Raw genomic sequence first — 26,407 nt, 5'->3', positions numbered from 1 at the left:
ACAGGATAAGACAGCTCAAAAGCTGTCCTTTAGAAAGTATCCTGCGGACATCTGTGCTAAGGTACATGACCCAGTCACATTTCACAGGCCAGTTCAGAGAATTCTGCTCTATGAGAGTTTTCTTTCCTTCTATTTTTCCTTCCTGTTTCCCCATCTAAGCAAGAATGCTACTGAAGCATCAGTGTGTGTGCACATTTGAGAATCACAGCATGAATCTGCTTTGTGTTTCTGTACCTTAAGTCAAAAAGGAGACAACGCTCACAACTGTACTGGAATTTGGGAAGGAGATTAGAAATACATATCAATGTGTTTAACAAGGTTTGCCTCCTACCAGTGGTCTTCAGTGAACAGAAGAACATTTACACAACTCAGACAAAAATGCAAACTCTTCCTTGGTGCAGACCAGCTTTCCCTAGTGAATTTCTGACGGCAGGTTTAAGGCTGACTTCCTTTCTTCATAACATTCAACCATGCATACATCTTGAATGGTTTGCATTCTTAGCTATGCCATTCCTGAACACTTTATTTTATGCAGTCACCTTGGTTTTAAATTTACAAATCTATTGCAACTGCAGGCAGACTCTGAAGCAGGAGGCATTAAAATTCAGAAACTCATAAGGAATACTAAAGATAACAGGACTTTCATTTTCTGGGATCCAGTGGTTTTAGCAATAAAACTTCTACATATTTTCAAAGGAATACATACCAAAAATTTATACCGTATGGTAACTGCCAAATTCAGGACAGTATCTCAGACTTTTCTCTGCAAACTCAGGTTTGCTAAAAGTATGGATAGCTTCTTAGCAAGGCCATGAATCAGATGAGGTGTCACACCCTTTGTACTAGGTAGGAATCATATCAGGTAGTCAAGAATGTACTTGAATATCGACGTCCTCGGTGAGTATCTATCCCAACTGGACTTCTTTTCACAGGCATAAACATTTCCACAAGCCAGCCAGCCACAGCAATTCCAATAAACTTTTCTGGATGGAAATGTGGTTTCAAATGAAAGAAAAAGAAAGACTTTCAAAATAAACACAATTCTGTAAAGATTTCATTGAAATAATTTGAGAGAAAAACATGGAAAGTTTCAACTTCTTTTGGAACTTTTGTTTAATTCTGTGCAAACAGCAACAAGGAAAAGAAACTTGGGTCAGCTACGGATCACAGACTTTTTCCTTCAACATGGAGGTATACTGTAAAATGCCAAAGCTCTTTTACTATGTTCACTTAAAATAAATCCTAGGAGCTTACAAGAGAAGGGATGACTTCAATTTTGGCTGGCTCCTAGAGAACCATCTCAGAGGCAACAAAGCAAACAAAGCTAGACCTGTTTAAAGAACAGTAGTCCCACAGAATAAGTTCAACTTCTTTTCTTCATTCTGAATATTTCAGAAGTATTTTTCACCTTATAAGTCAAATGTTTTCCCGTTTCAGCTCTTCCACTACCGAACCAAACCACTGGCTGTAAAAAAAAAAAAAAAACTTCATATTTTACAGATACAGTCATGAAAAGAAATGCCAAGGTTTTCCCAAGTACTTCATTTTGATCAAAAATGGCAAGGAAAAATAATCCAGCAATTATACCTCTTTTATTTGCTGCCCTGACAATACACATTTCTCACATTGCTAACATTTTAAAATGCAACAGGTTCTTCAGGCTGCAGATGTTCCTGTCTAAAATGCAAAAGGTCTGTAAAATCTGTTTACCAATAATGAGGAAAAAATGGGCCATTAATTAAAAATACAGCTGCAGTAATAAAGGAGCGCTGTGCAAAGCCCCTGCTACCCTTGATTTGCATGACCCAGTCACAGTTCACCTCTTCTTGCAATTCCATTTCCTAGCCCTGCTGCCCAGGGAGCTCATCAGGACTTGGAGGCAGCGGGTGGACTTACTCAGATGCTGGAGAGGAGAGATGAGTAACATATTGACCCCTCTTCCTCCTCATGTATTGCTGACTATTGACTCATACAACTGACTTGGTTGCTGTGCTGCTTCCACTATCAAGTATAATTGTTTCTTAATATAGATTCTTTTAAAACATAGGTTTAAAAACCACCAGTAGAGGCCCATAATTACGGTACCTTTTCTTCTTGAACCTCTTCTAATTCAGAGTGTAAACCTATTACTTCATATTGCTAACACTAAAAGGCTATACCCTGAATTTGTGCAAGTTGAATTCATTCTAACTCACTTCAACTCTGTAAATTCCTTTAAACAAAAAGTACACTGGTAAAACTTGCTTCAGTATAACAGTTTCCTAACAGTTCCTGATAGTTCTTCAATAAAGAACATTGCAGCATTTAGATCTTCAGTCTTTGCAGCAATCCAATAGGAAGTAATGGTAGGCATACCAATTAAAGCATTTTATTGCAATATTAATATTTACTGTCATTTCTCTAGAATCTCACATGTGAAAATACAGTGCAGGAATAAAAACAAAAACATATCATAGAAAGGTATCAGACCTAGACACCAGATTTTCTTCTTTTTGTCTTTCCCCTGCAGGCTATAGAGTCATTTGGACACTATATTAGTAAAAGAATGCTTTTCCTGATAAATTCTACAGGATTAATGCTTAGCTCACTGTGTAATTGGTGTATATTATTCTGGATTATTCATAGGAACTGAGGATTTATGATCATTAAAACTGTCAGAATTTTTACTTCTTATTCTGTTTTCCTTAGCTCAAGATATTCCAGTGTCCAATAGAACTCTGAATAATAACATAACTATATGGCTTCTGCAGCTCCATCATGATCTAGAAAAGAAGCCCTTGAGATGACAGTTTAACACAGTAATGTAGATTTAACCACAGAAGATTCCTATATTTCCCTGTGTCCAACTGGAAATTCAACATTAACAAGCCATCATGCCAAATTACAAGTTAAACACCTGGACAATATGATCACAAAAACAGATTGATGGACAAATTTCCAGTGCTTGTAAACCTTACAAATTTGTTATATAGTTACTTTATCTATTATTTAGAAGCATTATAAATATTATATAACCTTGTCAAAAATTTAGTCTCCTGATGGGACCTGTGGTACAGCTATACTAACAAATGCCAATCAGCAAATGTAATCTGCCTCAGTAAAACAAAGTGCATTTCTCTGTTATTTGCAGTAGTGCAATTAGACTTTCTCCTGTATATTAGGCTATTTTGTTTTCTCTCTGACACGTAACCTGCAGCAACTTTAACAGCCTCTTGCAAACCAACGTTCATTAAATTCTGCTGACATAACTTACTTGAGAAAGAGGAAAAAAAACTTTTACACTCAAAAGATCAAGCATGCAGCTGCTGTTTGGATTACTGGAAAGTGACAAGAACCTCTATCAGCATTCACCACAAGTTAAAAAGCAAGAGCTTTTTATCCAGGGCATATCCAGATATCCAGGGCAGCCTCCTGTCCACATACAAGGCATCCAATGCCCTACAGCCCACTCGGCCGCAGTCAGCTGTGCTGAGACAACATGGACAACCAGGAGTGCAGCCTCTCCCACCTTCACACAATACTTAGCACAAAAAAGCATCTGTGAAAAAAGGTCTTCAGTCTTCCTTTGCCACATTACATCCATCCCTTAAAAGTACAGACTTATCAATGACTCTTATGTGAAATTCTGTGGGAATATTCTTCCTTCCACATTATTGTTCAGTTAATACCCTCTCTTCTACCTAACCAGAAAAGAAAAAAGAAAAAAAAAGTTAAGGCTAAGAGAGTTTTTACTCCTGCAGTGAGGAGCACTTAACTTTTTCTTCTGATCCTACATACTGATGATTTGGAGAAGTGATATTACCTAGTACCACCAGTGCCACCTGCTCAAGAGCAGCTCTTCCTATGCAGCTAACAATATGCAGGCTGGCTAATCCCCTACCAATCTGCTTGCCAGTGCAGATGGAATACAATTTCAAAGCAAACCTTCTGGAAAATGTCTATGAAAAAAGACCGTCAACATTATTGTGACACTGCGTTTCTTATACCTCAGATCCAACAGCTTTTACACACAACTAAATAGGAAGAAAAATGATGAGAGAACAGCACAGTAGACTTCCCTCCTTCCTTTTTGAATAGAAGCTTATATCATAGAATGTGGGGTAAAATAGTACTGTGAAATGCATTACAGTGAAAAAGGAGTTATTTTCTGTATCCCTGAACTAGGCACTCAAAACATTTCTACTACAAGTAGGCAGCAATTTTACTTGCTTCCGAAGTGTTATTCTGTAAACGATCCCTTTAAACGTGCAGAGCTCATTGAAGTTGACTGCACTTATCTAAACCTCTTCACATAAATTATAAGAAGAGTAACCTTGAGAACCAGTAAGCTCCTAATGGAAAAAAATAAAAATAAAATAAAAATCAGAAGATTCCTGTTGATTGGAGGAAAAAAACGAAGTAAGAAATGATGCTATGTAACACTGAGATTTTGTCTTTTTTTTTTTTTTTTTTATAGTTCTACCTGGAGAAATGTTATCTACTTAATCAGATGAGACTGGTGGAGATGAAAAAAAGATGCCAGAATACAAGCTCTCCATTTTCTCTTGGGGATATTTCTTAATTTCTAATCCTGACAACGGTGAGGATGATATTACTTATAAGAGCTGCTCATCCTATTTCTACAAAACCTGCACTTTGCAGTTATATTTCAGTTCATTTACTGCTAGTAATAACAACTAATCATACTCAGAAACTTGGCACCAAAAAGGCATTTACTTCTTTAATTAACAATGAGCACAGCACAGTAGATGTAAACAGAAAGACAAGACATACCTGAGGGACAAGATGCCAACCAGAGAGACCTAGAAAGTCTCAAGCTGTGGCCCAAGAGAATCTTATGAGGTTCAACAAAGTGAAATTCAAGGTCTTACACTTGGATTGTGGCAACTCTGCCTGTCAACATAAGCTGGGGGAGGAAACAATACAGCACAGCCCTGCCTAAAAGGGCTTGGGAATATCAGTAGATAGGACGCAGGACGCTAGTCAGCAATGTGTCCTCACAGCCCAGAAAGCCAACCGTATCCTTGGCTGCATCAATAGAAGCATGACCAGCAGGTCGAGGGAGGTGATCCTGCCCCTCTATTCTGCGCTGGTAAGACCTCACCTGGAGTGCTGCTTCCAAATGTGGAGTCCCAGTACAGGAGAGACATGGACCTGTTGGAGCACATCCAGAAGAGGGCAAGAGAAATGATTCAAGGGATGGAACTCCTCCTCTGCAAGGACAGACTGAGACAGCTGGGGATTTTCAGCCTGGGGAAGAGAAGGCTTCAGGGAGACCTGAGAGCTGCCCTTCAATATCTGTAAGGGGGCTATGGGAAAGAAGGGGACAGACTGTTTCAAAGCTTGTGTTGTGATAGGACGATGGTTTCAAACTAAAAGAGGGGAAATTTATATTGGATACGAGGAAGAAGTTTTGTACTTCTGTCTGTACTTTGGTGAGGCACTGGAACAAGTTGCTTAGAGAGGTAGTAGATGCCCCATCCTTTGGAGACATTCAAAGTGAGGATGACAGGGCTATGAGCAGCCTGGCCTAGCTGTAGGTGCCCTTATTCATTTTAGGGCAGTTGGACAAGATGGCTTTTAGATGTACTTTCCAATTCAAATGATTCTACGATTCTAAATATCTGCAAGAAGCAAAATCATGTTCAAAAAAATAGACCAGATTACATGCCAGCTGAAAGCCAGGATCTCAGAGTGCTAGCTTCCTTACTTACATAGAACGTAGCAAGGACTACCTCTCTTATTCCACCTGCACTTTCATATTTCACCTTGTATAAGTTATATTCCCTTCACTCTGCATCTCCAGTCATATTTTCACAGGTCCAAAAACAAATTATTTCTGTCTTGTAAAGTAGACTATTTTCATTGCAGCCACAGAAGCAATTTTATTTTTTTAAATATCACTTGAGTTCATAACACTTTGGCCACGTTTAAGTATTCCTCTTTATTGTATTCTCTCAATGCTGATGATGGTTTTCTGTGCCATCTCTAAGGGCACATTTCCATTGCAAATATCTGTGTAGCATGCAGTTGCAACAGATCCCATCCAGCTTTAGATTAACCAGGATTTGTAACTAAAATATTTGACCTACAGTATCCTTGATTTCTTCACTGAAGAAGTAGAAACTCTTACAGATAACCTGCCTTCATACTATAACTGTTTCACTAGTTTGTCACACTAGGACATCACACATTCAATTTCTCCATGGTCCCACGATATTACCTTCAGCAAGAGCCATCTAAGACAAGTAAAAGTGCTATTTCTGGAAAAATTTCTATGCATTCTTAATGAATTATCAAGAAATCCAAGGTAGACAGTTGACAACGCAAAATGTGCAAAAAGCTTGTTTATTTTATTTTTAAATGTGAATAAGTAGTAAGGGAACTACATCATTGTTGTATTCATCCCTGTCAAAAATAAGTAAATGTCACCTAATACAGATGAGAAAGTATTTTCTTCTCTGTAAAGTATTGGCTTACTGTTTACTTCAAGAAAAAAAAAAAAAAAAAAAATCAGTCTGCATAGAGCAGAAGTGGCATATTCCCAGAACTTAGGTTCCAGTCTTTGGCAGGGTAGCTGTTGAGGAACCTCACTATCTGCAACACTGATGATAAAGTTCTCACATATTCAACAAGCCATGGGACAGATGCAGAAATAATTTCCCAACCGTTGTGTTTTATTTAATGTGTCTGTCTTTCTGACATTCCTGGATATATTAAAAAAAAAAACAAGAAACACTTTTTTTTTTAGTAAATAAAACTGTGTACATAAACATGTGTTGTACAAGAACTACTGACTGTAATATTGTGGTTTTTTCCTCTTTTGTCTTATAAAAAGCTGCAAAGAGAGAAATAAATTCTTTCTTCTAAGAGCTTTAGTGCTTTTTTTGTGTCGATGTTGTTGTTGCCTGCATACAACAGATGCTCTTTCCACAAATTAGTTTATAATTTCTTTCATAACTCAGTCAGAACAACCCTTTAATTTATAGTCAGGGAAAAGATTTACTGCTGCACATAATTCTTGTAATTATGTAACAAAACTGCACTTTGCTAGATGAAAACCTTGTCTATCAATCATTCTGTTTAGAGTATGGGCAACATAATCTTCTGTTACACCAGCTGTGTGCAGATCAGCCACATACACCAAAGATTTTTTAGATTTCCATAGTATGAAGCATAAAAAATTACTGCGGTAGCTAATAGATGGGCAGACTGCAAGTAGGCCAGATAGAGAGTGTTGAACTGCAGTAAGTAATTAGGAATGTCACACATAGAGAGTCCTCCTCCAATACCAATTTGCAAGATGAACAGCATTTACATGTTTTTGAGTCATCAAAATAGTCTTAGCAACAATAAAGTGTACATAGTTTCCCCACTTACAAAAATCCAGAACTCTGCTAGTCCAATAACACAACATAAAAAAAAATTCTGCTTGAATGGCTCAAGTGAGTGGCTTGGAAGCTAGTGGATCCTAAGCTTTGAAGTAGCATGAAAACTGCAGATGTTTCACCATCAAATAAAAGCTAGCAGATAGTACAAAGGTACAATATTGCCAGTTACATTAGTGAAAGCATTATTCGTGCAGCTGTAGAATCAAAACATTATTTTAAATAACTGATTTTAAATAAGAATATGATTTAGGTAAGTCAAAATATTGTTTCACTTTCACATAAAGAAATTACTTGCATAAAGGGATTATACTGTCTACAATTAAACTTGAAGTTACTGTCACATTAACAAAAACAAAACTGAAAATACAGTAATGTTTCTCCACAAAGTCACGTATGTATGCCTGAAGGCAAGTTAACCTCCAGGGATTACCACATGTTCTTTAAAGAAACTGATTAGTAAGCTGTGCTTTCCAATGAAATCAGTTTACTGCATGCCTTCAATAATTGCCCTGGAATCATTACATTGTCTCAGGATACACCGTGTACCTTCCATACAAAAATACTGCAAGGATTAACAGATTAGAAATCACAGAATCACAGTATCACAGCAGTTGGAAGGGACCTCAAGACATCAATGAGTCCAACCCCTCTGCCAAAGCAGGTACCCTACAGTAGGTCTCACAAGTAGGCAGATGACTCTTGAGTACCTCCATAGAAGAGTTGACAACCTCTCTGGGCAGCCTGTGCCAGTGCTCCATCACCCTCACTGTAAAGTTCCTCTGCATGTCAGTACAGAATTTCCTATGCTCAAGTTTCAGACAATTGCTCCTTGTCCTGTCTCTACACACCACTAAGAACCTGGCCTCATTCATTTGCCTCCCACCTCCCTTTAGATATTTATAAACATCTATCAGATCTCCTCTGTCTTCTTTTACCCAGGCTGTACAGACTCAGACTATTTCTTCATATGAGAGATGCTCCAGGCCCCTCATCACCTCTGTAGACCTCTGCTGGACTCCTTCTAGAAGATTCCTGTCTTTTTTGAACTGGGGAGCCCAGAACTGAACACAATAGTCTAAATGTGGCCTCTTCAGGGCAGAGTAGAGGGGGAGGATCACCTCCCTTAACCTGCTGGCCATGTTCTTTATAATGCACACCCAGATACCATTGTCTTTCTTGGCCACAAGGGCACCCTGCTGGCTCATAGTCAACCTGTCACCCACCAAAGCAACCAGGTCCTTCTCCACAGAGCTCCTCTGCAGGAGGACATCCCTTAAACTGTACTGATTTATGTGGTTACACCTCCCTAGGTGCAAGACTCTACACTTGCTCTTCTTAAACTTCATCAGGTTACTCCCTGCCTAGCTACCCAGCCTGACCAGGTCTTGTTGAATGGAACATCACAGCCTTCTGGTGTGTTAGTCACTCCTCCCAGCCTCGTATCATCAGAAAACTTGCTGAGGGTGAGCTCTACCCCTTCATCCACGTTGTTGATGAAGATGTTGTACAAGACTGGACCCAGCACCAACCCCTCAGGAGCACCACTAGTTACTGGCCTCCAACCAGATTCTGCACCACTGATAACAATCCTCTGAGCTTTGCCAGTCAGCTAATTGTCAGTGCACCTCACCATCCACTCATCAATCCCACACTTTCTTGGTTTCATAACAATGATATTGTGGGAGATGGTGTCACACAAATTGATGAAGTCAGTGTACACAACATCTACCACTCTCCCCATCTACTCGGATATGTGATGACATAGCAGGCTACCGGGTGGGTCAAGTATGCTTTCCTCTTAGTGAGTCAATGTTAACTACTCCTGATAATCTTCTGATAATCTTCTTCTCTTCCAACTGCTTGGAGAGGGTATCCAGAACAAGTTGTTTTTTTATTCCTTTCCAGGAACAGAGGTGAGGCTGACTGCCTGTAGTTTCCAAATAGATTCAGACAGAACAGGTATGTCAGACTAGGTAATAGAATAAAATCAATCACAAAATGACCTCCTCTCCTGATATAGGTTGGTTTGATTAGCAACAAGGATTATACATTACTTTATATTAATTTGGCATGAATGATCTTTCTAAAACTTTCAATTTTAGCTTTAGTGGGTGAATAGTAGACTTTTCTTCAATAATTTTGCACTGGGGACATAACAGAATACTTTTAATCTTTTGCCTCAATTATTTTGCCTCGCAAGAAGCACAGGAGTCATAATAGAACACTTTTGTCTTTTGCACCCAGTCAGTACAAGAACACCTTGCTTGGATTCCACATATATTGTTCTAAAAGTTATTCACTATGACCTAAAAAGCAATAGAAATTTTCCAGATTGGGGAAAAGCAGCTGGAAGTTAGCCAAAAGTCTCAGTGATTAAGCTGAAAGTAGAAAATGAGGAAGAAGTAGGTGGGCACTCGACCACGCTAGATTACCACTGAGAATGCCCAAAGAGACATTAGCATATATTAATGAGTCCTTGAAAAGAGTGAATATGTATGCCAACATACTGCATACGTATATCTTAACTGTTTAAATGTAGAACCTGAACTCTGAAAGAGAGCACTTGCTTGTCAAGTTGCCTGGTACATATAGTGAGGAATAAAAGAATGCCACTTTCTAACACCACATTGGAATTAGAGAGTTTTTTTCCCAGATTTTGGATGACGCTCCTTGCTCTTATTTCAACAGTCAGTAAGGATTGAGGAATGCCAAACAGTTTTATTCAGTTCTGAAATAACTGGATTCACACAAACTGTGGTCTTTCTTCAGATTTGTAACTTATCTGATGCTGTAAAACATAAATACTTCTTTTTCCCCTCCTTATTTAGTTATTACTTTTTTAAACCATCATTCTCCACATTCTTTCTTTCCCTTCAACTGATGATGAAGGAGGAGTTCCTTCCCACCCATTCAGTGTTTGTGAAACAAATGGAGTGGGTGTCCAGCCCTGGTTCCTAGTACAAAGTAGAGATGGAGCTACTGGGGAGAATTCAGAGCAGGGTCACAGAGATGAAGAGCACCTGTCACAGTAGAAGAAGCTGAGAGAGTCCAGCCTGGAATAGAGGTTGAGGGGTATGACACTGCACTCCTAGCCCCCCACCTAACCTGGTTGTTATATCCAAGGCCTTGTGCATACAATGAAGTGCAAGAGATCTTGTCCTTGGAACAAATAGCAATCAGTGTTTCACCGCAGGTACACAGACATCTTATAACAGACAACTGGCCCAACAGAATCAATTCTAAATTGTATAATTGTGAGTCATCTTACCCCATAAATAGCAAGCAGCCTAAAAATCCCTTTGAGAGTTCTTCTTGCAAGTAGCTGGCTCATAACGTTCCATTATCTGCTCTAGTAGATTTCACAATGCTTAAACCACTAATTAGAGCAGCCCTGGCTATCCTTACACCCCTAGCTGCAAAACAGGATGCGATCAAAAAAGACATAGAACATAATTCTATACATGATAAAGATGCACAGAATACCCTTAAACAACTCCCTGCATGAGAAGAATTAAAGCATGGCATTTGCTAATTGCAGTTGTGAAGTGGGCCTGGATGATGCATTAACAGACAAAAAAAAAAAAAAAAAAAGAGTTTTATACCACGGGGCAGAGATTGTAAGTGAGACCCATGAAACAGGGAACAGAGGCTCAATCAAAAGGAAATTTATTTTAAAAATGTGCAAACAGGATCTCAAGAATTGAGAACTACTTTACGGAAAAGGGCATAAGCTCTAGGCATTCCCAGAGCTGCAGTGCATGCTCAGCCTACTAGCATTACCTTGAATCTGATTGAAGCATTCCAGAAAGGAGACAGTAGTGAGAGAAAGAAATGTATATCATCTCCTTCAACACTGGTTCAGAGAAAAGGAGATAATTTCTTCATCTCTCTTAAAGAAGAACATGAAGAAAACAAACAAACACAAGTAATGGCTGGCAGATAATTGGGTCTGCCTGTTGGAGAAGTGCTAGGTCTGCCTGTCAGACAAGTGGAGGTTTATCAATGGATAAGCTATGATGGTCCATATATTCTGATTCCAGTCAGTCCTCAAAGGCAATTGATGAAATTTCTAATAGATACAGGAGCTCACTTTTCAGTACTATCAGCAAGATACTGAGAAGATGAGTGTGGCCTGGACAGCAAAGAGTTAAGATTAACCAGTGTGAATAGAGCGAGTTCTGTTTGACAAACCAACTTGTGGCTCCCCAGTGAGAAACGTCTGTCATCTACTCGCTTTGCAATTACAGAGCATCATGAAAATATTTTAGGATTTGGTGCCTGCTGAATGGCAGCATGTAGTCTTTTGGCTCAAATATCAATCCCAGACACCACAGAAATAGGGAGGTCACAGTGTGTGTACTTCATTCAACGCCTGCACTCCCTGAATTCAAAGATCCCCAGTGTACTGCAGTACCCCATTTCTACCGCAGCACGACATGGGATTCCTTAATTCATAGCAGATTTGGAGGGAAAAAAAAAACAAATTATATTGAAAACCCACTCCCCGTATAACTCACCTCTCTGGCAAGCTCAGAAACCAGACAGGAGGTGGTGATTAACAATCGATTATCAGCGCCTGAATGCCAATACATCACTGCTGGCAGTTGCTGTCCCAAACACTGGCGACTTAAAAGCTACTTTGTAAGCAGACGCACACCCATAGATGGCAGCCTTTGATGTAAAAGATACACTATTTATGGTTCCCTTGCAAGAAGAGGGTACAGAAAAGTTTTCTTTCACTTGGGAAGGGATACAATGTTTACCTTTAACAGACTCCAAACAGGGATCTAAACATACTTCCACAATAGCTCACACTGCACTTCCTGAACTTCTAGAGACAATTTCACTTTCTCGGGATGTGAAACCATATCAATATATACGGTATTTGCATCAGAGCGACTTCCTCTGAGAACGTCAGGCAAGTGGCAGCAGCACTACAGCAACCACTAAATGAAGAAGAAATTAAGATTCCATCTGGAAACTGTCAGGGACTAAGTAGAGAAGTAAAATTTGAGGGTATTTTGTGGGTATCAGACAGTGTCATTATCCGTCCGGACCTTCTAAGGATAACTGAAGAGCTACAAATTCCTAAATCAAGGAAGGAGTTACAACAGTTAATGAGAACCTTGAGATAGTAGAGAAAGAATGTACCTGAGTTTCCTATCATTTCTCATCCATTGTACTCATTCCTATGGAAAGGCAAGCCGTGGGAGTGGAAATCAGAGCACAGAGAGACAGTCAAAACTCTAACTGAAGAGTTAAAAACTAGGGCTAATATATCTCCTTTGAGCCCACTATAGCTGAATGGGTTTTTGCTGAAAGTACTAGTTGCTGTAACCTATTTCAAATTGGCCTTGATGGGCCAAGAAAGACTTTACTGCTTTGTTCACCCACACTTGAAGAAATAGACCAAAGATATTCTGAATGAGGAAAAGGGATGCTTATCTCTTGCCTGAACAGTTAATCAAGTTGAGAAAATACATCAGGGCAGCCTGTACAAAGCAGATGGCCATATAACTTACTGGAAGTCCTCTAGGGGACAGCTTCCCCAAAAGGAATTTTGCAAAAACACACCTAGAAACAGTATGTTTACCTAACAGGAGTTGCAGAAAATATTAAATTGGTGGAAAGCCATACTAAAGTTTCCAAATCGGAGATGCCTATAAACAGAGATCCTTTAGAATTACAACTACTGTTTAAGCTTTACCAATTCTGAATACACCGTTCCCTTTTGTAGGTACGTCAACAGAAAACATTTTGTTTACACCTCATTCAAAAGAGTGAGTGGTAAATGGCAATATAAAGCTGTTGCATTGGATTTTACCACTAACAAACAAGTTATAAAAGAAGGTGAAAACAGTGCATAAATAAAAGAAATAAGAACAGTTGTCCCAGCAACACAAAATGGAGCAAGTGTCATATATGTAGATTCTTACACTGTGCGGGCTTATACCACACAGTGGTTCTGCTAATGAGAAATCCTGAATTGGGAAGAAAATAGATCCCCACTTGAAGAAAAAAAGATTGACAATTACTACTAGACACAGTCATGAAAATACCTTTTTAAGATGGGATGGGTAAAAGCCCATCTTAAAGATAATCATCCTGCCACAAGATTGAATGAAAGGAAAGATGAATTAACTAAAATCAGAAAAATCACTGTAGGTCCTGAGTGGTATCAGTTTGAAGAATGGTTACATCAGCCTTCAGGTCACACAGGCAAGGAAGCACTTTACTGCACAGAGCAAAGACTTGACCCTCTCATTCACAAAACTGAAATCTACTTAGAAAACAAATGGAGCTGGGATAGTACTAATCAGCTCCCTCAACTCCTGGAAATTGCAGGACAAGAAACAAAGGTAGGAAGTCAAATGGTCAGTGAGTCCACCCATGAGAAAACAAATCAAATCTATGTGATTGAGGTCAAATCAAAAATAAACAGAAAGAAAAATTGTGCCACTGAAAGATTGGACTTTTTATATCATTTTGTTTTAGTACAGATTGTTTTTGTAGTCTGGATTCACCATGATGTAGGTCTGTCATTTAAATTCAAAATAGCATAGACACAGAATAACAACTGCTTTGCCCATATTGACTTTTCTCAGTAACCCCACTGATGTCAAGAGTGAAAAAAACACTCTCTCAAAAATTGGACAAGTGACTTACATATATTACAACATTCAATGCAGTCTTTCCTATCAGGACTGGGAGCTAATCAATGGCTCTTATCCAGTATACTACCAAAGTAGGAAAAAATTACTACAAAGGATAACCAATTGATTGTAGATACACTTGCTATAGCTCAAGACAATTCTTCTTTTAGACATATCTAAACTCAAACATGGATTTAATCTACAGTAGCAGCAATTACAAGAGAAGGCAAAGGAGACACCTTAACCACTGAGATTCAAAAGGTAACTTGGAATAATGCAAATAAATTTGAAATAGAATTCCAATCCTGGTGGCAGTTGGTTAATTTTACTTATAACACTTCTGATAATAAAGCTACAGCTTTTGTCTTAACAATACACAATGCTTCACTGTATGCCATATCCTCAATTGTTGCACTGGAACTGATACGAGTGGATCACTCTATCCATTAGAACACAGTATGGGACCAACAAAATTGGGGGGGGGGGGGGGGGGGGCACAAATTGTAGGAAGTGAAAAGGAGCTGTGAAAACTACAGATTTAAGGTATAAATCTCCCCCAGCAAAGCCTTGGTGGAGGGAAGAGCAGGGTAAGGGTAAGATAAAACAAACTGAAATGGAAGATCAGGTGCCTGGCTGATCTAAGAGAGCTGAGCCAGTTTGTAATAATAAAAGGTTGGAATGAGAAAAAGGTTTGGGTAAGGCACAGGCCAAGGGAGGTAGAGAAGGAAATGGACAGGAGGGTGAAAAGGTAAAAGAAAAAAGGAAGATGCCCTGGACCTGGGGTCGAGAAACCAGATCTTCAGTGTGCAAAGCATTTGAAATATGGATGCTGGAATAGAGAATGCTCAGAGCAGGTACTGGGAGGGCAGGACTCCCAGGGTCCTGAGTCTGCTCTCACCTGGGAGTTAAACTTGATAACTCTGAGTGAGAACTGATGGGGAGTGGGGAATGAATATGTAAAATTTCTTATAGATAAACATGAATCATATTCAGTTATAAATACATGCAAGGGACAAGCAACCAAACATAATCAGTAGTTGGAGCCAAGCAAAAGCTAGAGTGCAGCCATTCTTCCAACCATTACAGTTTTAATTTTGGAAAAGAATGCATATACATCAATTTCTATATATGCCTGATTGCCCGATGCCATTAATGGAGAGAGATATCTTAAACAAACTGCAGACCCCAGTCAAATTTGGTGAAATAGAAATCTAAGAGCATATTATAGAAAATGAAACTGTGGAGGCTCAAATTCTTATGTTACAGAAGCTGTTCCCTTGTGACCAGACAGCTGCAAGGGAAGTAAAATATGCCATGACATTGTGGATCAAGGTATCATAGAGACACCTGGACGATCAAAGCAATTAACGGTAACTATCCAGCAGAAGCTGAAAGTAAAATCAGTCAGACAAAAAAAATACACATTTTCTTTGAAAGAAAACTCTGTAATGCAGAAGTTCTTGAAGCTGGAAATCCTCTGTTTAAAATTTGTAGATGCTACAAGCTTGCTTGTACAGAAAGCCAGGAAATTGACTTTGGGAAATAAAATATCTGTGTATGTCCCTCATATGGTTGCTGCAGGAAAGTTATTGGTTATCTCCAAGCAGGATCATGAAGTATCAAGCTATCCTAGTGAAAGAAAAGGATGTGGAATTAAAAGTAACTAACATACTGAATCTGGCTCCGTTTTTAAATGTCTCAACAGCAGAAAGAGAAATTGAAAGCAACTGTCTTCAAACAATTGAACAAGTATATTCTAGCAGAGTTGATTTGAAAGGCTTTCCCCTCTGATATCTAGATATGGAAATGCATATGAATGGTAGCAGTTTTACGCAAGATGGTGTTAAAAAGGCCAGGTATGCTGTAGCAACCAGAAATAAAATAATAGAGGGTGGAACTCTGGCACCTGCCACCTTAGTACAGAAAGCAGAACTTACAGCCTTATTAAGAGCTTTGGGTTTAGCAAAAATGAAAATAGTCAGTATTGGACAGAGTCAAAATTTGCATTTGGCATTGTGCATGCCCATGGTGCTATCTGGAAAGAACAGTGGCTATCAACCTAACAGAGAAAAATCTGTAAAACATGCCCCCACCTCTCAGCCTAGTTGTTATGTCCAAGGCCTAGTGCATACAGTGAGATACAAAAGACCTCATCCTTCAGACTAACAACAATCAAGGTTTCATCACTGGTGATCAGATACCTGGTTCAACAGAATCAATTCTAAATTCTCATAAATAGTGCATAATGAATGAATATTAAGATGTTATAATTATGAAATAAACGAGAGTTTCACAAAGCAGACTATAATAACAAAAAGAGAACAAATAGAAGGCTTACCTCTATCCTGGGCTCACTCACAAAACACCAGCAGAAGCAATCTCCAGAAGAGAGATCCTTCCCCGCTGGTAGCCAGATCTTAAATAAGTCTAGGAGCTTTCACCTGTGCTCCTCTGGCTGACTCATTGCTCACCTCAGGTGATCAATCAGAGGTTCAGGCTGTGACTCAGCAGTTCCCATACACTAGCAAGTAACCTAAGAACCCCTTTGAGAGTTCTTGTAAGCATCTGGATGCATACCAGAATCTTCTCTTGAATAGGGGTACCTCTTAATGTTAGTTAACATATGTGTAGAGATTCACCCAGGACATGGTGATGCCTTGCCAACAGATCCTTGGTAAGTAAGTGGTAGATTGTTTTTTTTTAAGCTATAACAAATTTGCTAAGATTTTACTTTAGATTCATTATGCTCCCCCTCCTCTCTGTGTAGTGAACAGTCAAGGCTATGTAGCCATTTTGGATCTTGTTAAGTCATTGTAATCATTGTTCAAATTACAATCTTATGTCTATTTATATAAATAATTATGTCTGCCTTCCTCTTCCACAAGTGAAATGGGCAGTGCTTTAGTCTCCTTCCATGATAGGGGGATCTTATCAGTGCATTTGAATACTTAGGGAGAAAGTCCAAGACCACCTTATGAAGTTGAATGGGTAGAAGTCTGTGGGGCTGGAGGACACGCATTCCAGCATCCTGAAGGAACTGGCTGATGCAATTGCCAAACTGCTCTCCATTACATCTGAAAAGCTGCAGCTGTCAGAGTAGAAGACACCAGGGAGACCTCACTGAAATTTTCCAGTACTTGATGGCAGCTAATAAGCAGGAAGGAGACTGACTTTTTACCTGACCTGGTAGTGATAAGAGAAAATTTCCTTAAACTGAAACTGGGGAGATTTAGATTAGATGTTAGGTGGAAATTCTTTACTAAGAGGGTGGTGAGACACAAATACATGCTGCCCAGAGAGGCTTTGGATGCCCCATACCCGGAGGTATCAAAAGCCAGGCTGCATGGGGCTCTGGGTAGGGTGATCCAGTAGGTAGGTGGTAACTCCATCCAAGGCCCAGGGCTGAAACTAGATGATCTTTCAGATCCCTTCCAACCAACGATATTCTATGACTCTACGAAAGTATGAAAAGGGTCTCCTCAGTGTTATTCAATGACTGGACAAGAGGATGTAGATAAATTAAAAACAAGAACAAACAAAATCATAAAACAAGCAAGTACTCCCCAAACAGAAGAAAACACATTTTTACTGTGAGGGTAGCCAAACACTGAAGAAGATTGCACAGAGAGGCTGTTGAGTGTCTATCCTTGGAGATGGACTCTGCTTGAACAGTGGAGCTGAACTAGACTATTTTGTGATTCTCCTTCCCCTTGTGAAACAAGAAACAAGGAAAAATGATTATTCACTTCCTTGTGTTATACGTGAAGTACAGAAATGTATTTTAACACACTGACTGAAGATTGCAACTGCTGCAGTCATATTTTTCTGTACTGAGGTATGAACACTGCAGATGTTTTAGTCACTTCTACTCTTCCAAGAATTTCATTTAAAAATCCCCGTGCTGTACTTCATTCATTATCAGAAGATGATACTCAATTAGTCTGCCTTCAGAAGTCTTACTGAATGGTTATTTTTTGGCAATTTTATATTTGCCCAAATGTGTTACTTAAATAAGAAAACTTGCACGTCTGCTTAATAATCAAAAATAAGCATCTTCCCAGGCACACAAAGGTAGTTTGAAATATTCCTATTAGCGATCACTGTGTTTTATTTACCAGGTTGCACAAGCACATGAATGTGGTAATACATGCAGGTTTCAATGTGATCGAGTTTGTGTTGTGGGCACAAGAGATGGAGTTATCCCTGCACTGTTCCCTCCACAGCATTCCATTTTAACCTATGCAACCCATGCCTGAGCAACATGCATGAAAAATGCAATTCATGAAAAATATAGTTAAAAATCACATAATGCTAACGGAATCACAGTAGTGTCATAGAGGTTGGAAGGGACCTCTGGAGATTACTTGATCCAACCCCCAGTACTGTTAAAAGATCTTGTGGGACTGTATTACGAGCTGTCCAGTCACACATGTAGCCTGTGAGTTTGATCTGCCAGGTTTAGAACAGTGTTCACCTGCGCTCTCCTTGCACACTACAGGTTGTTTCCCTTCCCCCCCCCCCCAGTACAATTCAGATGTAAGGAGAAAGGTCAGGAATTAAGGAGAAAAGTTGCACATGAAAGAAACACACTGTTGATATGTGCACTTTGATCGTATCAGTTTGATTTTAATATGTTGAAAACTGAAGGAAGGAGAGGATTTGAATTAAAGCTCAGGAGCAAGAGAATACTTCACACAGCAGAAGATATTTCAGTTTATTCACTGAATGAGGTACTAATGGTAGTCATTCATGTCTTCTCAGTCTTGTGACCTTCATGAGTTATTTAGAAAGAGTCCCCTGTGAAATGTGTTCTTCTGAGAGGAGCATGACTATTTTAGTGTTTCCATTCAGAATGTAATCTACTGCCTGTTGTTGCACAAATGCTTTATAAACAATTATTTACAACTATAAACAATTACAGACTATCTATGGATTTTCAGAAAATTAATTACACATTTTTCACAAAAATTACTTAGAGGTATAACCTGAAAAGTGACGCTTTGTTTTCAAACTAGCTTTCACAGTACCCAAAACATTCAATACCCAATAAAAGTGATTAAGAACTATCCTTTGAATAACTGTTGATGTATTAGAAAGTTTTCAATAAATTTCAAAAACTAGTACATGAAACTTTTATACTGCTCTTATTCGTAACATTTTTCATTATATACCAAAAGCAACTTAAAAATTAAAAAGCATTATATAGAATAGGTACTGTTCGAATTATTACAACCTCATTCTATTAAATTCAACAGAAGCATGACATACAGCAATAAAAATCCACTGCTTCAAAAGGATATGGATATTAAAAAAAAGAAAGTACTTTGTGGACTGAGAATTTCAGAACATAGACGAAAATTTCTTTAAGACAACAAAGCAGAATTGCTGGCTGGAATGACTGTCCCAGAAAAGTATACAATCACCAATGGCATTGTAAGGAAGTGCTTAGATAAGAAAGTTCTTGTTAAGAAACACAGAAAATGACTTACCAAATAAGAGCACAAAACATACAAAAAGAGCAAGAAACACATGGAGACCAAGTTAGACTTCTCAATTAAAACAACAATAAAAAAATCAGCCATAAAAAATGCAAAAAGAAAGACATTACACAGTGAATAAGCAGCACAGATTGAAGTATAATACATGCAAGTTGCACAATAAAATACAACATTCTGCACAGCAGATTATGATGAGCATGGAGGAAGAGGTGGAGGGGCTAGTGGAAACTACATGTTAATAATTATAAGACCAACGTGCAAGCAAAACATTAAACAGGAGATACTGACCAGATAATTTCAAAATTAGAAGTCTGGGCACATCAGCGCATAAAAATGTTCACCAATAGTAAGTAGCTTTTAAATACATCTAGTTAAATATGACATCACACTGAAATAGCGCCATCAAGGTAAGAAAACAAGGAAAAAACAGGAAAAGGAGAGCCTGATTTCAGTAGCTCATAGAGTTTCTGAAGTAAGTGTTAAAGCAGAAAAAACATCTGTTCAAGACAAAGTGAAATGTAACAAGGGAAGTAAGAATAGGTAAGAAGGTTGAATGGGGCCTCAGGCAGCCTGGTCTAGTATTAAATGTGGAGGTTGGTGGCCCTGCTTGTGGGGGAGGGAGAGTTGGAGATTCATGCTCCTTGAAGTCATTTCCAACCCAGGCTATTCTGCAATTCTGTGAATATGACAGCAGTTTACTTTTTTTTTTTTTTTTTTTTTTTTTTTTTTTTTTTTTTTTTTAATATTTTATAAGAAAGAGGTTCTATTTCATTAAAATTCTCTACCTAGAATTCAATGAAACTTCACATTCCTAGTGCTATGCAGGAAATCATTGAAACATAGAAGATGTTTATTAGTACAATTTCCTTAAAGTGATTTAGTTAAAGAAGTGATTATACGCTCCTTTGAACATTAATACCAGGAGAAGCCACTAGTGAAGTTCCTGAAGTACTTGATACTGTTTAGCGCATTCACAATTCAATGGGACGAAAGCTGCAATGAAATTTCTTCAGGAAAAAAAAAATTGCAAGGAATAGTCAAAGGAACAACTGGAATTTTAAGAAAGAGCAAGATGAAGTTTGAAGCAGTAAATAATTATATTTTCGAGTTCTAAATCATGCAAAGATATTCACACTTGGAGACTGAAAACATTCATTTATGTCATTAAATCAAAGTTGGAGAAAGGTCTGTATTTTATTTGAGACTGTGACATGGTTACTCCATGTCATAAACACACCATGATTGTGAAAAGACCAGTGACACTGTACAATGTATAATTCTACAAACTTTCAGAAGAAATATGGAAATACGGTTCCCACGTAAAAGTAAGCAACAGTACTAAGCTTATGTGCTCATTTTTTCAGAGCTGACACTGCACTTAAGCTAAAAATACAGGGTTTTTTTGTTTGTTTTATAAATTCTAGAATGCAGTGAATGCAGCCTAACTATTAACATTCATTATGTATGCTGAAGTATGTGATCTATTTCTCCCTTCTTCTTCCCAGTTTTCTGATCTTCCCTCATTTTGCTCGGAATGCATTCCATCTGAACACACATCTTCAATCCTCTGATCAAATTAAATATCCAAATTTCCAAAGTATTTCTTGAACTATGTGATCCCCAAATATCATAGTAGACACAGCATAACACTGTTCTGATAACGTTTCAGTTGCTCACCTCTGAAGTAAATCTTTGAAGAAGTTATACACAAAAAACATACTTTTCTTTGCCTCATCAGAATGATTTTTTTTTCAGATGAATTCCAATCATATCTCATCTGAACTTTAATTTAATTTTTCATGCCAGTGCTCTGGAGCAGTAGGATTTGATATCACAACTTGCCACTGTATACAAAAACCTCATTGACAAAAAGTAGTTGCCCCAGTCTAACAAATAGCAGAAATGATGTCCTTGCTTGAAGTGCTTGAGATGAGGCTGCACTGAAATTAGACGATGTACAAATAACCAGACTTTGCAATAAAGCAGGGTGCTTCTTCCCGGGTAAGGAACTAGCAGATGACCTCATGTGTCTCTTTGCCTTTTGGTGCTGTTAATGAAAGTACAAATGTACACTGTTGAAGAAGCTAACCTAAGGGTTTGGCAATTCTGATACCTACCATGGTAGGTAAACGTAAATAGTTGAGCCATGAACAAGTTAAGAATAATAAACATAAGCCATGTAAAATAGCATTCCCTTTTACAAATCAACCACATTAACTCTGTACCGATATCTCTGATACTACTTTGGGAACAGAATCACCAAAGCATGAAATGGAAAGCGTTAACTTTTTCTATTAATAGCTTACAACTCTGCTCTACTACAGTTGTTCTGTGTCTTCATGTTTGCCTTCTTTAAAATGTTCAAAAAGCAAATTCCCTTCACCACTGAAAAAAACCTGAAAGCTTAGGAGAAATTTAATTCTCAAAGACGTCTGATTCTTACTATACCACACACGGTTCTGGCTTTGATTTCTCTCATTCACATCTTCAACTCAGCCTTCTGTGATGACAGGAGAAAGCTATCTTGTTAGATTTGCAATCTGGCCAAGTACTCTGCTTGTGTGTGAGGGAAAGAGAAGGAAAGGAAAAGCACATACAGACATTAAGAGCATGTACAAATCAGGATACAGGCCTGAGGCAGTAGCTACTACTCCCATCACGGATCATCCTAGTATTCGTGTCTAAATATTCAAATTTTGCACAAACCCTTTTTTCTTAGCAAAGAAACAACGAAAAATGTATTTGTATAGCCCTCTGAAAAATATATTTACAGCTGAGAAAAATAGTCATTCATGATTTTATATAAATATATACTTTTTATTTTCCACGACAGATGAGTTTCTTGAACAAATATTTTCACTGAAATGTTACCAGTGACACTCAAGTCATTTTTTCAGCAAGGCTGAAATCAGTTGAGAACTGGAAACAAGAACAAATATTCCATTCACTGTAGCAGCCATTAGTCTTGGATTTCAATATGATATTTCATATTCAATTACATTTCCCTTCTCAGAGCTTGTGTGTGTTTATTTCCGATTCTAGTTTCCTTGTTCAAACAACCCCTCTTCCTCCACCACTCCCCAGAACAAACTCTCTTAGGACTCCCCCTTTTCACCATAATAATCTCATCATGGGAACATTTTATATGGTGAAAATTAAAGTTATCAAGAAACCATTAGAATCATTCCTACCTTCTGAATTACAGAAGATAGGGAAACAACCTGTTGAGGTTAGATGAGCATCTTAGGATGAATATTTCCCAAGAGATAAATCCTTTCAGCATACTGTCAAGAAGCTCATGGCTTTATGAACAGCCTGGAAAGAAAATCTGGTTCTTCACTCATTGATGGAAAGAGGTGTGAATTTGACAGTAAAAGTTCCAATTAAAAGAAAAAATATCTATGCAAGCTTCTAAACTTCTAGAGGTAGTAGCAAATCCCCACCCTACATAACAAATAAAACTTGAAAGTTGTTTATCCTTCTACAAATATGACTAATTATGTAGACAACCAAGCATTTCATCAAGCTAAGTAAATGAACTTGTCTGTTAAGTGTTAATTTCACCTAAATGCTAATTAAAATATTCTATTTAATTTTATGAAAATTAAAGGAAATTTTACATTTAGACCATTTTTGTTTAACACTTAGAAAAACATTAAAAGATTATTACACAGACGAAGTCTTCTTAGCCTCCTCAGATTTCACTGAAGTGTACAGCACACATGATCAACCATAAAAGGTCTCTTTGGTGATTTCCTTTTTTAATGAACTGGCTGGAATTCACTATACAATAATTATATGGAGGTTTCACAGGTAAGCTTCTGTCTTTAGGGTGAACAATACAAAAATACCTCAATTTTACTGTTAAAAAAAAAAAACAAAGAAAGAAGGAAAATCACCATACCACCTTCAATAAATGATTTGGAGATACTAATCTGAAATCTTCCAGGAACAAAGGAGGAAACAGACAATAGAAAATCTGTGGGAACAGTAGGGTAGTGAGCTTCACTCAACTATGAATTCAGCATGGGAGAAATTACATTTCATCACTGACAAAAGCTGCAAAACAAGAAAAAGCTTCTGCATTGTGGTTTCTGTATTGTAACTTTTCCAAAGGCTTAAAAAACAAACAAATATTTATGTGCTGGACAACAGCAAATTGGTAAGTCCAACTGCCTGGATGGGTACAAATTACTTGAAGTTCAGCTGCAGTGCAAAAGAAGTCAAGCTGCTTTCAGTAAGAATAATTGTTAGCATATCCTTATCATGCAGTTGTTTTGAAGCATTCAATGAGCTATTTTTTTCTAGCAATCCTTGGAGAATGGCATTCCACTGAGTTATTTCATCTGATACTTGGCAATAAAAATCAGGCTTCTATTTCCCATAGGTAGACCCTCTGTCTACAACTTGCCTTACAACTAGGGTGAAATTGAAATCCAGAGAAGTGCAGACATCATTATAATAGACCTGTAAAAAAAACCGAAATAACCGTTGCACTGAGAACAAGGATAATCTAGCCCAAAATCCTGTGTCAGCTGGTAGCCAACAGCAAATGCTTTAAGTATATGGACAAAAATATTGTTTTATATTTGTCCTGACCAAAAAATCCATAATTTTAGAACTTTCTCAATCAGATATTTTATCTGTAGTTCTATGTCAACTAATCCTAGATGGATTCTTCAGGAATTCATTTTAATACTTTTCACACTTATCCATATTTAAAGCATTTAAATCTACTAGAATTGAAACTGATCTACTGATACGGGAATCTAACAGAGTATTTCGGAGAAAAAAGTGACAACTGAATATCACCAGATAAAGGCTTTTGCTATTTCAGATCAGATACTCTTAGATGCTGAAGTCTGGAGAAATCCATCACTCAATTTACCCACCATTTACCTGCAAATGATTAAAACCCATTTCTACTGCAGGGTAGACTCACTGTACTGGCCAAGTTTTCCAGGAACTGTCTTCATCTATGAGCAACACCAAGATGCTCCTTTCCATTAGAAATGGCTGTTTTTTGTTGAGTAACATGAACAAACTGGAAAGGCAAATAAATACCAAGCACTACATGTTCTCTGGGACTTTATTGGACAATAGGATGCCAGCAAGGGTACTGAAGGTCACTATTCTTTTGTGACATAATGGCTAGAGAATTTGGAATGGCCAGGACTGTACTACACTGGATTAATGTCTTCTCACCACCACAATGGTAAAACCCTGCTGAATTTATGAACAGCCAGACCACCTGCAAGCTGTTCTGAACCATAAAGCCCTTGCTACTCCTGAAGGCTATTAATGTGTCTTGCAGCTTGAAAACTATCATTACCTCTCCTCTGTACTTCCTCCCCCTCCACCCACTGGACATTTGTAGCCCAGTTATAAGCCAAATCATGTACCTCAAAGACCTCACCTTCAGCCAGCCACTATATAAAGGAGGAGACCTCCCAGATTCAACCAGAAGCTGAACATGCAATGGCCTACTAAGAGTCTGAGGAAGGAAAACACACAAGCAAGTAGCTACAGCTAAACTACCCTAAACATGCACTATTCTGCTGAGAATACATCCAGATTGAACCTTCGTGCTCATGCTTCCAGTCCAGCTTCAGAAACAGGAGTTTTCATGCAAGCAGAAAGCCTGGGAGCATGGAAAAATGCGTGATGGAATTCAATCTGCTCAAACCAAAGTTTCAGATTATGTCAGAATCAATAGTGAATTCTTACAAATAGTGAAAACTGTATTTGGTAATGAAGGTAGAATCATCCTGCTCACACAACAGGGCAAAGGTCCAGTGAGCAAGTAGGCAAAGGGTTCAACATGGTGGGCCAAAAAGGTAGAGTGTGAAGCTCTGACTCCCTTCAGCAACAAGCTTGTTCTACCAGAGGCACAGCAGACTATCCTGTGCTCAGAATCAGTGTCCTGCACAGCAGAGAAAAATCCACTGTTCCTAAGGACTCTTCTAATGTAATACCAGGACTCAACTTTTTTCCCTACTCCTATTTGCCTTTCTTTACTAATAATGGCAATATGTAACCAGGGAAAACCAGCTCTCAGGTAGCATGTGACACGCATTCTACTGCATCCGTTTCTGAAGTGAATAAAATTAGTAAACCACTACCATACACACACACATACATATATACACACTATAAACAGGTATACACAAAAATAATCTGGTGGCTTCTAGATGTACTCTCATTTTGGCTAGATTAATATACATCAATCTCTTCTATGGAAAAAAAAGAGTTGGTTACCTGATGTGAAAGATATAGCAAAACATTTGACAGATTGTATTTGCAGAAATCAGTTTCATTTACTTTTTCACCACCAAAGATGAAAATTCATAAACTAGCGAAAGATCTGGAAAACTACAACAAGAACTGGCATTCTCAGTCTACCTGCTTAATAAAAGAATGATCATATAGCATATCTTACTAGGGAGCCTTTTTTGTTATTTATTTGTTTTAAAGGAAGACTAATCTTTATACTTCTGCACAATTAATTGATGTACTCTCCTTATTCTTGAAGCAACGCCACCTGGACTGCTTATTTTACCCCCATTACTATGCATTAGTATATTCTGATGCTTTTAGAGCTCTACTGCCATATAGAGAGAGCTCAAATGGTATTTTTCATGTCAATCATGGCATACTAGTATCTAGTTCTAGAACTAGTATGATAGACACTTGTCTGAAAAGAAGGGGTAAGAGGAAAATCATGTCTTGTTTAATAAAGGAAGATATCAATTATCTGCACATAAGCAGAGAAAAAGGCCTACTGAAGACTGAAACATCAAAAACAATTGCTTTAAAAAACAAATTTGGCAGAAAATTTAGGAAAAAAAACAACCAAGAACTCTTG

General features: G+C 38.1%; 1 long non-coding RNA gene across 1 annotated transcript; it reads right to left on the bottom strand.

The window, feature by feature from the left end:
- Positions 1 to 912: 912 nt before the first annotated feature.
- Positions 913 to 16,425, bottom strand: LOC122178373. Its single transcript, XR_006178300.1, has 3 exons — positions 16,383 to 16,425; positions 1,409 to 1,465; positions 913 to 983 (listed from the first exon to the last, which is right to left on the bottom strand). It is a non-coding gene; the product is annotated as an uncharacterized LOC122178373 (long non-coding RNA).
- Positions 16,426 to 26,407: the final 9,982 nt, after the last annotated feature.

The sequence above is a fragment of the Lagopus leucura genome, unplaced genomic scaffold, assembly GCF_019238085.1.
Source record: "Lagopus leucura isolate 7727_CA_CO unplaced genomic scaffold, USGS_WTPT01 Super-Scaffold_100001, whole genome shotgun sequence".
Taxonomy (NCBI): domain Eukaryota; kingdom Metazoa; phylum Chordata; class Aves; order Galliformes; family Phasianidae; genus Lagopus; species Lagopus leucura.
Note: the sequence above shows the minus strand (reverse complement) of the source record. Positions and strands in the feature narration are given on the sequence as shown.